The sequence below is a fragment of the Cynoglossus semilaevis genome, chromosome 12, assembly GCF_000523025.1.
Source record: "Cynoglossus semilaevis isolate Cse_v1.0 chromosome 12, Cse_v1.0, whole genome shotgun sequence".
Classification (NCBI taxonomy): domain Eukaryota; kingdom Metazoa; phylum Chordata; class Actinopteri; order Pleuronectiformes; family Cynoglossidae; genus Cynoglossus; species Cynoglossus semilaevis.
The window spans coordinates 6,669,482-6,678,782 of NC_024318.1; the positions used below are offsets into that span (position 1 = coordinate 6,669,482).

Here is a 9,301-nt window from a genome sequence, read left to right on the forward strand (position 1 = left end):
GGGGGGCAGCGGGGGAGTCCAGTTTGTTGTATTATAACCACTCAAACTTAAACCCACACTCAGTCAGAGTCAGCTCCCAGACTGTAGCGGTGAGTCCTGCAGCAGGAAGGTTGTCGCCCTGGTGGTTAAATGAATGTCAGTTACAATTAGAGGCCCAGGTTACAGCATCTAACAGAGCGGGCCACGGAGCAGCCGGGGTCAGGAGGTCACCATGTATCACCGCAGGATTACATCCACACATACACACACACACACACACACTCTCAGCCGATGACGTCTCGAAGGGCGCGGGCGGACGATGAGAACGAGCGCGACACCGGCAGACGCTCCAGGTGTGTGTGTGTGTGTGTGTGTGTGTGTGTGTGTGTGAGGCCGGGAGTGATGACAAATCACTGCCACATCTGGACAATTACTGCACCTGCGGGCGTCGAGTCTTCGTCGACAAGATTATTCTTCCTAATAATCTACATAGAGCCAGATCAAAGACAGACGGAGGAAGAGGAGTCAAAGCAATCCAGCTTTAAGTGACACGTTAGATTAACCTCAGCCCCACCTACTGGTCAGGAGGAGGGAGCGTGATGGTAGGAGTGTGGAGAGGGAGGGGTGAGGAGAACATGGCAGGTGATGGACGGAGGTGTGGAGAGACAGGAAGCTCGGGACAGGAGATCGTTAAAACACACCGTTTTATGTCTGTTCTTTTACGTGTTCGGAAAGAATCTTAAAGGAAAATTTGACCAGTTATTGGCGGCGAATTGTCGACGGCCCTCGTCACGCCGATTAATTTTCCACTGAATTGTGTAGGAGGCTTTGAAGATGAAGGCTGCATCAAGTTTAATTAGATATAATTATCCCACCTTTCTTTATCTGCAGCTCCCAGCCTCTGATGGCGTTTTTTGTAGACTGCAATTAAATGACACAGTGCCCTCTGTTGGCCGCCATGAAGCCTCTCCTGTCGGTCCGTGTTCATTGGAACTCAAAGGTCCATATGGACGAAGAAGAGGTTTCCATTTTGTCCCAATTAACTTCGATACATCTCCGGCGGAACAAAGCGCCTGAACACAGACTTTACTCCGACTGGAGCCGAGACGCAGAGTTTGTCACTACTTTATTTTTTGTGAGCACTTAAAGCCGATTCTGGCAGAAGAGGAGGTAGTGCAGGCTCGGCTGCAAGTGTAATCAAAGTGCTCGGAGTTCCAAAAGCACACGCTGTCGTGCTGAATCCTCAGCGTAAAAGGCCAGCAGTGCAGCAGAAGGAGGCTTTATTGGTGTAAACAAGTGATTGGAGGCTTTTAATCTCCCGTCTGTCACACGTGAAGCCTGTTCCATTCAAGTTGTCACAGTGATATTTTGTGAAGACTTTGTCGACTCAGAAAGTACTCGCAACTCGCAACACAATTTACTGCGTGTGTGGCTGTTGTACAGCATTTAATGTCTATAATGCAGTGGTTCTCAAACTGTGGTACACGTACCACCAGTTGTACGCGAGCGCTCTCTAGTGGTACGCGGGGGAAATTTTTCACATTTACATTTTCAATTGAATAAACATACCATGCACAACATTTAGAAAAACATATGTAGCCACTTATGTAGTCACTTATGAGATTATGAAATAGGAAGCTAACAGCTAACAGCTAATAGCTACGCTGCTATGTTCTAATGTGGTGGTCATCATGGTGGTACTCAGAGATCTTTGCTGCCATGTTCTAATGTTGGTCATCATGGTGGTACATTGGAGATCAATGTTTTCTCACGTGGTTCCGAGTATAAAAAGTTTGAGAACCGCTGTATAAAACGCATTAAAGAGATGGACTTTAGTGAAATAACATTCTGTATAAATGACCGTGTGATTTACCTGAAAATGAATCTGAAGATCAAGACGATTTTCAAGTTGACCTCAGACAAAGACCACGTCTGCTGTACAAACAACTTTTCTTCACAACTAATTTTATTCCTCTTCAACATGCTCGCAGACAGCTTGCAGCATCCTATAATAATCCTTTGTGTCCATGGCAACCGTTCTTCCTCTGCTACTGAGAAGCTCAGGTGTGCGCACACACAGACACAGGCACACGCACACACATTAACGACTCCCCTGACAACAGAGCACAGCTTGCACGGGGTGAATGAAATGAAAACCAGAAACACCCAGCAAACTGTTACATCAACCCTCCCTGGCAGAGTCCTCCCATCACATCTGCTTTTGTTATCGGAGCTCCTTCTGTCGAGTTCGACTTCCAGCGAAATCCATCTCTCCCTTGTTTTTGTCTCTCCCTCACCTTTTATGGTTATATATATATATGGATGTACAAATACATCCATATATATAATAATAATAATAATTCCACCACCCATCTAGTCATTGGGTCTATTACCGTATAACACGCTTTAATACTCATGTTGTTATTTGAACACATTGCTGGCAAAAAAAAATTCGAGCAGTTCAAGCTTGAAAAGAAACCGTTGCTACACCCAGCATGTGTTTGTGGAGGCAACTTCAGGTCAGACGCCCGGCTTCCATCAGAGCAGCCTCACTGACCGCAGGGCAGTAAGTGAGTCTACAGCCGACGAGCCGACTGACGGACCGTGGTCTGATTAATGGGGTTGAGGACAACAGCAGTTTCTAAAGTGACTCTCAACACGTTCTGCAGGTCTCTGTTAAGACGTACAGACAGAGTTATACACCCGGGTTCCATATTTGCACATTTTTGTTGACATTTTTCCATCATTAGGATTAGTCACAGGTAAACACAGGTGTGTTTAAGCTTCAGTAATATACAAAAAAAAAGTTTTTAGTTTTTTTATAATCATCACAGCAAGAAAAAAGGTTTTTAGTTTTTTTATAATCATCACAGTTCCCCTCTGATTAATTCGATTAAAAATGTTTCCCGCCACACACCATCGCAGAAGATCACTGCGGTCGCCGCGTACACGTAGCACTGAGTGACATCCAGAAGACTGATGGTGTCTGCCCAGAGTGTCGGTGTCACCCAGAATACAGAACACGCTTTGTAATGCTCCTCGTGTCTGTTTGCCGATACAACCTTGTCTCTCGGAGACTCCTTAGTGGCATAATTGCGGTTCCAACCTTCAGGAGCTCGATCGTGCCTGTCCTGCATTACATTAAAGTATTTTTTTGGCAGCTCATGGACAACACACATCGACGTCCCTTTATCCTCTTTCCTACCTTTCTGACTTTTTCCACTCACTCCATCCATCTTCCCTGGTTCTTATTTTTCTTCTCTGTTTCAGTGCAAGTAAAGTTTGCCCGCTGATCAATCTACGCCGTGGGGCGTACGATTGAAGAGCCTTCATTTCCTGAACGGAAAAAAAAAGTTATTTCATTTAGTGAACACAAACCAAAGCAGAGTGAGTCTCCACGCTGAGATCTAACGGTTTGAAATGAGACGTCTGATCAACGTGTTCAGGGAGATGAGAGGTGCCACATGTAGACAGGTGAGGTTTGAATGTGAAGTCTGAAGTGTGTGTACACACACGCCGTGGGAGGAGAGTGTGTCAGATGTGTTGATAAGACTGAGAGAAGACTGGATGAAGTGGGGGAGGTGTTAACAGCTAACTGCTAACAGATTGCAAAAATGTTGTGAAAACGTTGGCTTTAAAGACACTTGGAGGTTCATGTAAAACACAATAGTAATTATTGTCAATTATTTTAGTTTAAGTTTAAAGAAAATTCTAAATTAAAGAAGAATTTACAAGAAGAAAGAAAATCTGAAGAAAAAAATTCTAGGAAAAAAATTTGCTTAATGGAGAATAATATTATGTGAGAGATACATTAAAAAACTTATAATTTGATAAAATTTTCAAATTATGTACACATATTTAATGTATTTACATTCTGGACGTTGAATCTATATTTTAGGAAGCCAAATTAATTTTGGAAATTAAATTCACAAAAGTGCAAAATGAATTGTTAATTATATTCATTTGAAAAAATTGAAAAAATTAAACTAATGTTTTTTTAAATCCAAAAATACTGATTAGTCTTATATTAGAGGTGCAATTTTATTTTGATGATTTTTTTTTTAATGTAAATGTGTCCCAAGCTTTGTAAAAATGTTTCCCACTTGTGGTGGACCTGGTCTTGGCAGTCATTTCACCACATTAGCCAAACAACACTGGCAGCCGCGTTGGTCCAGTAGCTGTTCTCTAATAACCCACCTGAGCTCTGCTGCCTCAGCAGCCCTCCATCTGTCATCTGAAGGCCACGCTGCTCCCCCAGGTGAGGGCGTTGTGTCGGCCTGGCAGGGTCATTACAGCCGGGCCCTGCTGGCGCTGCTGCCACCTCCTCCTCCTCCAGCCTCTGTCCGCACCTCCTCCTCCTCCACCTGTTGGAAGAATCTGCTCCAAAACATAAAATGATGAAATATAAATTATCTAAAAAAAAATCTCAGGATTGGCCGTGAGCCCCCATTGACCCTCCCCCAAACCTCCCAACTTTTTTTTTCCCAAACAGCAGCTTGCATCCTTTAAACTGCAGTACTATAAACCACCAACAGGTCCATTTCCTCCTGTTAAGCACTGGTCTCACCACTTGCGAAAGAACAACTTGAAGAGAAAACGCAGACAGAGGGCAGTGTTGCTGCATCACCGTACACTTCTGGTGGCCAAGAAAAATTGTCTACACATTATCACCATCATCATCACCATCATCATCATCACATCTAACACAATAAACTGCAAAAAGGAAAAGAGACGGATGTAATTCCAGCATTTTACACCGATCGTTTGCCTGGGCGTTTATAGCGGAGTATTTATTATTCCTGTGTAAATCACACTGGAGTGAATTATTCAATGTGGATTTTCTGTTGCAGTAATTAGCACCAGTGTACAGTACCCCTGGCTTATGCTCGCCTGTCTGCGTTTGCCGTTATTGATGGTCTTAGCACAAAACGTCGCTGACCCGCTAGCAGCGCGCGCCTGCCAATTTGCATAAATCCCAGTGCAGATCTGACAGTTACTAGGCAGCGCATGTAGGGAGATGCTCTGCCCCCATGCAGAAACCAGGCCACCAAGCCAGAGACGGGGAAGCCTGCCTGCCTGCCTGCCAGAGTGACAAATGGGTCCTGAGCTCACTAACTGCCCCCTCCTGTTGGAGTGGTGTGTGTGTACAGCTCTTTGTGACGTGACATACACAGGGTAAAAGGGGCAGCAGGCGTCAAAAATACAACTAAAAAATACACACACATACACTGTACGAATATAATGTAGCGTACACTCTACAACAGGTGTCTCAAACTCCTGGGCCGAGGGCCACTTCTGGTCCATGACTTCTATGGAAACTTTGTCCTTTTCTTATTTAACAAAGTGGTCTTGCAGGTTCCACTGGGTTCATGTTGTCTGGATACAGAGCAGATTTGTTCTTCATCTTTCTGGTGTGTTTCGGCGAGTGCACGTCGTGTCTCAGTGACATCAGATCAAACATCGCTGTCATGTTGTCTGAAAACTTTTTGACCACCGAAGTTTCAGGTGCCTCGTGTTTACTACTACAGTGAGTGTTGCCTGCACTGACAATTGCAGCTGTTTACAGAGTCATTGCAACATCCAGCCTCTGTGTTACGTGATGCTACTGCACGCAACTTCTGTTCTCGGTAGTAAGTGAGGCCGCGGAGGGAGGAGGGAGGATGACGACACGATTGGACACATCCTCCTCCTCTTCGCTGTTGTTTTGGTGTAAGTTGACCAGGCGGACATGAACCATACACACACTCTCACACACACTCATGTGCTATGTCACTCCACAGTGCTTGGACAGAAATTAGCTGACCCGCTCATGACACTCATGACGGGGACACTTTCTCCCCGTCTTTCTTACGCTCCAATCAGACGATTTCAATATGAACCAGAGGCAAGTTGAAGAAAAAAAAAAAATAAAGCAAAATTGTCGTCTTCAGATGGAAACATTTACTTGTGGGCTGACAAAAGAAGGAAGAAGAAGAAAAAAACACACACACCCTGTGCTTCAAAAGCACTTTTGATGTGTTCCCTGTGTTTTTCCAGGACACTCATGCATCAGCGGTCCTGTGGAAAACACAGACTCTGAGACAATATTAGAAACAATGCCTGCAGGCGCTTCTTTGAAGCTGAGCACCAGAGCCGGTCGGCCAGTCCGCCCAGCCGTGGAGTGCTGCTCCCTCCACTAGTTTGGATTATGCTGGTCTTCAGCGGGGCTTGAGGGAATACCAAACAGCTCTGTTGTCAGCAGCAGATTCTAAAATCTTAATGTTGGAGCCTGGGCTTCAACGGAGGCCGCTCGAAAAAACCCTGCCGTCATTTGTTAAACAGAGCATGTAACACTGATCATAGAGCCGCTCAGGGAGATGAACACCGAACGTCTCCAGACGATATGAAAAAATAAAAAAAAATTAAAAAAAACAGACACAGAAGATTGACAGAGTTTGAAGTTGACAGTGAAGATCACAGCTTTCTGGTTCAACACAACAAGAGTTGAAATGTTCAATTGGACTAAATCTTTATTTACAGAAATTACTATTCTATTTCTCTACATATTCTCCATTCAAGTCTAAATACTTCTGCAAACAGTGTTTCCATCAGAGAATTCCTACTTCAGTTCTAATGTCACCAGTTCACAACCTGCGGATTCTTCTAAAATTCAGATGAACTAGAGCTGGATGAAAACCTGGTCGGTCAAATATTAGATGTTTGTTCTGATTTCAAAATTGTTACAGGCCAATCTGTATTAGAATTTTTTTGACAAACAGATGAAAACCATTAACTGAGTAATGGCTTCTTTGATTTGTCATTTTACGTTGGATTTTTGCGTCAGCTCGTGTTTCGAAGCTCGTTAGGAATAAACATCAGCGCCGGGACAGTAATCAGAGCTGCTGCTCTCAGAATAGCTGCCCTAACAGGCGTGAAATCATGCATACATCGCAGCAGCCATTAGGGATTGCATTCATAGGTGTTCCACTTCTGTGGTGAAGATACACACATACAGGGAGGGACGTCGTTTCTTTTTTAATAAATAATGAGACACTGACATGAAGTCGGTGTCACATGTTTGAGCCTGACATGATCATATTTAGTCCTGACGTTGCTCAGGACAATCTGCTTAAATACCGCCCTATCACAGACTGTACAAACTACGGCCTACAACGCAAGTATGGATTAAAGTACTCTATGTACTGAGTTGAGTTTTTTTTTTTTTGTAGTTATTTCTTTTCTTTTCAGCTCATGGTCAGTAAAAGTTCCTTGTGGAGAATGTTGTCCCAGTACCATTTGTTTCAAACCAACATGAGTATTTCCATTAGTATTCTGTCCATATCAAGTAATGTAACCCATACTTCTTTAGGGTGATTAAATAACCGACACTTATTTTGTCCATATTTCCCACCTCTAACATAACGGCAGACTAAATAACTGGTAAGTAATTAGTGAAATAAAGAAGGTCACTTGTTACTTTGTTGAAAACAGTTCAACGCTACTGTTTATTCGCCAAATCACAGTCTGCCGATATGAGATGAATATTGTTTCTGCGACGCCACATGACTCCTGCATCATTAAACCCATGAATGCCCATTTCCTGTTAACCTTCTCGGCCTGTTTTTCTCTCGGTGTCTATATTTTATAAGCACTTCTCACCGTTCATCCACTTCTCCTCCTTTTCAGGCTCTGTACAGTCGAGTGCACAACGGGGAGCAGCTTATGTTCTGAGTTCCTCTTAATTATTAACAACCTTCTCGACATGTAGTTTAATCCATCTGCTCGACCTGAGACGCTGACTTTTCAGGCTCTCTGAGCTGTCACCTCTTCCTCTGAGATCCAACACTGACCCATTTTAAGACAATGACTCGTTGGGTTCAAACCTACAGATTCACCACAAATCTTTTGATTTTAAATAAACTGTGCAGCGACAATGCATCAGTGTACTTTACACAACTATTATGTGGAAAAGGTCATTCCCCCTGGACCAGTTCACCAGTCAGTCAATACACAGACAAACAATAATTCATACCTGAAATTATACCTCCAGTCAATTTCGAGATGTTAGTCCAACCTCAGATAAACCAGTTAATCCAACAGGAAACAAGGGAACACAGACCAGACAGGAACAAAAACAGAACAAAGCACCTCACCTGGAGCACAGGAAGGTGCAGCAAACACCACCAGTACCAGATCACATGATCACACACTGACTCAACAAAGACAAAGAGTGGAGGAGAGAGGTGTGCACACCCAGGACAGCAGGTGAGTCTGATGAAGCTAATTAACCTAGAGGAGAGGCAGACAGACAGACAGACTGACTGACTGACTGACTGACTGACTGACTGACCAACAACTCAACAATTTATTGCTGGGACTTTAACTATTTCCTACTTCTGGCTCTAAACCTAAACCACAACCTGCATCAAACGCTCAGCGTGAGTCTCCTGCTCTGAGCTGATCTCCAGTGGTGGCTTCTGCAGTCACCTGCTTAGAGGCTTCAATGCTAAGAGGTTGGTCAGTAACAGAGGTCACAGGTCAGAGGTCAGATCAGGCTTTTTTAATCCAGCCCTCCAAAATTTTCCAAATTATATAATTTATTTATATCATCGTTATACTTCTGCCTTTTCCCTGCAATACCCATGTTTCCCCAATAGATGGCGTAGAACTGTGTTTCCCAAACTTTTGTTCTGGGGACCCATATTTTAAAAGTCACAAACCTTCGTGACCCAAGTCATCAGACATTACTCATAAATATCTTGCGACCCACCTGAGGGTCGCGACCCAGTCTTTGGGAAAGCATTTTAGCATTTTATCCTTTATGCATGACTTTTGTCTATCTGTCTGCACCTGACCCGGCCTCCCCCAACCCCCCACCCCGGGTCAGAGCATATTGATTATTAACAGCTATCAATAACAGGGTCAGGCTGATAAAGAAACACTGTAGATCCAGTGTTAAACACACACACACACACCACCACCACCTCTATCTGTCTGCACCTGACCCGGCCTCCCCCACCCGCTCCACCCCCCCCACCCCTGGGGCAGAGCATATTGATTATTAACAGCTATCAATCCCAAGGTCCGGCTGATAAAGAAACAATCGGTAGATCCAGTGTTAAACCCCCCCACCACCACCACCACCACCACCAACAAACAGAGGAAGAAGGCCTGGGCTCAGAGTCGGCGGCTGCTACATCCACTCCATGTTGCTTTGCTATAATGAAAAAGCAACACAGAGGATTTCTGTATGATTGTCTTTCCACCTGGATGCTTTCATCCGTCCTATCTCTCAGAGCTGCAATCATCTTGAACCAGAAAGGCGGCAGCAGAAGAAGAGCAT

The 9,301-nt window shown here is 44.1% G+C and overlaps 1 long non-coding RNA gene across 1 annotated transcript; it reads right to left on the reverse strand.

The window, feature by feature from the left end:
• Positions 1 to 2,836: 2,836 nt before the first annotated feature.
• Positions 2,837 to 8,204, reverse strand: LOC103387243 (uncharacterized). The gene is made up of 4 exons (XR_522407.2): positions 8,112 to 8,204; positions 4,177 to 4,356; positions 3,185 to 3,315; positions 2,837 to 3,110 (listed from the first exon to the last, which is right to left on the reverse strand). It is a non-coding gene; the product is annotated as an uncharacterized LOC103387243 (long non-coding RNA).
• Positions 8,205 to 9,301: the final 1,097 nt, after the last annotated feature.